The sequence below is a fragment of the Acyrthosiphon pisum genome, chromosome A1 (genome assembly GCF_005508785.2).
Source record: "Acyrthosiphon pisum isolate AL4f chromosome A1, pea_aphid_22Mar2018_4r6ur, whole genome shotgun sequence".
NCBI classification, from domain to species: Eukaryota; Metazoa; Arthropoda; class Insecta; order Hemiptera; family Aphididae; genus Acyrthosiphon; species Acyrthosiphon pisum.
In genome coordinates this window covers 169307372-169311633 of record NC_042494.1, presented here as the reverse complement: position 1 = coordinate 169311633, position 4262 = coordinate 169307372, and positions in this window count along the sequence as shown.

The window sequence follows — 4262 nt, the reverse complement described above, 5'->3', positions numbered from 1 at the left end:
CCGCTCTTAATTTATTATGGCCCCAGGCCCGACCCCCCCCCCCCGAATTCAAAATATAATTATTTTTTACCAATTATTAAAAATGTGATTATGCACGTTTAGAAAAATTTATTGTGATTACTACTAGGTAATACAATTGTTATTGTAATAATTTAATTTTTATATTCGTGGAACCGTGGATAAATTTATCTGAAAAAGATATATAAATATATAATAGGGTTTTGATACCTGGTTTATAAACGATAATAGACTAGCCGCAGCCTATAAATAGTCAGTGCGTACCCGACTGCTATTTGTAGACTGTCAGCGATTCAGCCGTTATCTTTACCATTATTTTTATCTTTATCTAGATCATTTCAACAAAGACGAACTAACATAATATTAGACGATCAATTCAAATCATTCAATATACGATATACCTACATGGCTACATGCTTCATGGCTCATGCTTGATAGTTGATAGGTATAAACAACGATCAATTAAAAACTAAGAATAAGAAGTACCTATTTTGCAATTTGATTATTTGTATTTGTGACACCTTGATGCTAACCGTCTGGCCGTGTCATATGTGAACTGTTAATATATTTGTTAATGCAATGAAACGTTATTTTAAAAGCAATGCTAGAGCAATAAGTGCTAAAAAAAAATTATGGAAAATGATAAAAGGGCCAAACATTATTGGCCCCCCTAGTAGAAATTTTCTGGCTACGTGCCTGCAGTATACATGTAACGCATGAGCTCCACTAGTTGATATATTATAATATATTATTAATATATATATAAATAAATAAATATTGATTTGACCAATCGTCGTCCTAGAATGAAAAGGTTCTAAATCAATTTTTTTGAAAAATGGTTTTTTTGCATATTATTATTAAATATTTGTTGTTGTATAATTCAATCCTGAAATCGTATCGATCCGTTGATTATTCAATGAGAATAAATGAGATACAGAGAATGAAAAGGTTCTAATTCATACGTGAATGATAGGTACGGGCTAATTTAAAAACGCTCTCCTGAACAATTACAAAAATTACGTTAGAAGTTAGAACCTTTTCATTCTGAGGCGATGCAATAGTTTTTTAATTTGTCAGGTCTTCCTGTTTTACGCTGAATATTAATTTTAATTATCTTGTAGGTAGGAGCCCAGGAGTTTGGAATATTTTTTTAGTGTTGAAATTTAATATTTATCGAATGCTAATGAAACAAGTTTTGACAAATGGACACCAGTTCAGGGCCTGACAAAATAGATACCTATCTATTTTGTCATGGTTCAGGGTAAGTTTCACTGCATATATATATATACATTTATTATATATATACATAGGCATCCGCAGGGGGGGGCAAGCTGGGGCATTTGCCCACTCTGGCATTTTCAAAATAATTTTTGTAAATTGAATGTTTTAAGATAAATTGCTATATACTATACAACATATTTAAAGTGGTTATATGAATAAAAGGTTACCATTATAAAAACATTAGATTAGATTATATTTTGCAGTCGATTGATAATTGTATTTTTAGATCAGGCCTTTCTAAAGCTAAATAACTTTCTACATAATATTCTCTATCATAAAATATCTACCTATCTAATTCTATCTATTATATAAAGTGATTACTGATTATTAATTGTGTACCCATATACTATTTTATCATCGTGATCGTAAGTCAGTCGTTATTGGTTAGTTGATGTGTTTTGTAAATCTATTGGCCCATCGAATATATTTAACGGTTGTTCGAATTTGATATAAAATGGATTTGGGAAGATACTTTAAAAAACCTCGTTTAGAACTAGAACCTGACAATGCTAAAATAAACGAAAATGAAACCGTAACTAGCCAAATAGAAATAAATCAGTCAACTTCTTTTGGTGAAACATCTACTGCGTTAATTATTGTAGAAAAGGTAAGACAATAATTTGTATTACACTATTGACTCTAAGGTCTTTTTAAATATATATAACAATTCAATTTAAATCATAATAGTATATAAAAATTATACAGATATTATTTGGAGGTCTGCATAAATATTATAGGGTGGAAATTGATTTTTTAAGCAAAAACAAAAATAAATTATACCAAGAAAAAAAGTATAAGAATTATATTTCCGTTATAATTAAAAAAATAATAAAAATAGTTAAGTATATAATAAAATATTTTTCCTCAAATCCAAACATTGCCCGCTCCTAGAAAAATTTCTGGGGGCGCCTATGTCTATATATTATAAATATGAATCCAACATTGAGTACCTAAAATATTATTTATATAAAATAAATTTGTATTCAAAATTACATAATCTAAAATTGAAAGGTGTAACCATTTTTTTTAGATTCTGAGCAGAGCGATGTGTGGATGTTTTTTTTAAATTAAAATTTTTTTTTTATGTTTCTGTCATCGACGTATTTGGGGCAGTACACTGCTTCGATTTTCTTCATCAGTATTTCGATCGATAGGAAAGTGAATTTAGTTGGTTCATTCAGAAGGTCAAAATTTAAAATTCCAATAGTCTTAAAAGCGCCGAGAAAAACAAAATAAAAATTAAGGAAAAACGGGAATTTTTAAGCAAAATAGGTTTTCGACAAAATAAATTTTGGTTTTTGGTGTAAGTGTGTAACTCTAAAACAAATAACCGCAGTTACATACGATTTTCCCCGAATATTAGCATTTTCTATACAGGATAAAATTTGACTTGTTTTGAATGGTTTACGCGGACATATTCAGTTTCCAATTTTTTAGTTTTTTTTCTATAAATGTCAATAACATTTTAAAGCTTGAACATTTGATATATGATGTTACGATGGCAGTTGAAAAATATATAATAAAAATGCAGTCACAATTTTTTATTATAAGTATTTAAAGTTCAAATGTTGACAAAATACGTAAAAATACGAAAATGTGTAAATTATTTTGAGTAAGAAATTCATGAAAAATTTTATTTTTAAATCTAACATTAGAAAATTTAATACGAGATTCCTCCAAAGTATGTCCACCTTTATCCAAAATAAATATAAATATAAATCTTCTAGATCCTCGCCTAAGTCGAGCCGCTTCCGCGTAGATACTTGTACGTTCGTACTTACCTAGTACCTACATTATATTACGTAAAGCTAATTGAGATAAAGAATAATCCGATTATATCATAATATGCATTAAAAAAAAAGTATAAAAATATTTATTTGGAAAACAGTCTACTTTACTATAACGACTGACGAGCGACGACTGTTGTACTCGTAGAATTGCACTGTTGTAAACGTGTAACTTGTAGTTGTCACTTGTCTGTTGTCTGTAACGACTATAACGACTGTTGCGGTGTTGTAGCAATACCATTGTATTGACTATAATTTTACTGTGGTTGTTGTACTGTTATAGACCCGGTTGTCAGGCCCGGCTCAAGGGGTTGGCAACATAGTCCCACGCCTAGAGTGGCACTTGGCAGCACTTTAGTAAGAGGGCGGCAATTTCAAAATAATGATAATATTATATTGTTAGGGGCGGCAAAATTTGATTTTGCCTAGTTCACTATTTTTGATCGAGCCAGTCCTGGACTCACTAGAGTACTAACCAGTAGACTGTAGGTACTGCTGTAGCATAGAGCATGACAAAATAGATGGGTATGATGACCAAGGTTTATCGATAATAATATATATATATTATGTAGAATATGTTATCTATAAGCAAATTTTAGCAAATAAGCCTTGTATGACGACTTAATTTCTACCATAGAACATTTCTACGCACATCCCCGCACGTGCCCTGACAACTACCTTTCAACAGTGTAGTTCGCAATACCTCACTGATTGTGGTATTTTACCGCCAAACACAGATTTCTATATAGTCATAGGCGCAATTTCAACTTTTGACTTGGGGGGCTGAATATATTAAAGGCAAGCAGACCATTGCACTAAAATTGTATGTCCTAGGTTTTTGGGGGGCTACGGCTAGGTTTGGGGGGGGCTTATCACCCCCCAAGCACCACCCCCAACTTGCGCCTATGTATATAGTTTTATAGTAGAAGTCTGTGCTGCCAAAATACAAGTTATCAATTATAAATTGTCGATTTCAATAGATTGCAATCGATTACAACCGATTACAATAAATTATCGATTACAAACTATTTTGTCATGTCTTTTATGCACCGGCGAGCACGCGCCCCCATTGTTCTATTCCCGCACACAGGGGCGGATTTACCCATAGGCCACCAAGGCACTGGCCATAGGGCGCAATATTTTATGGGGCGCAATTTTTTAGTTAATTTTTACTTT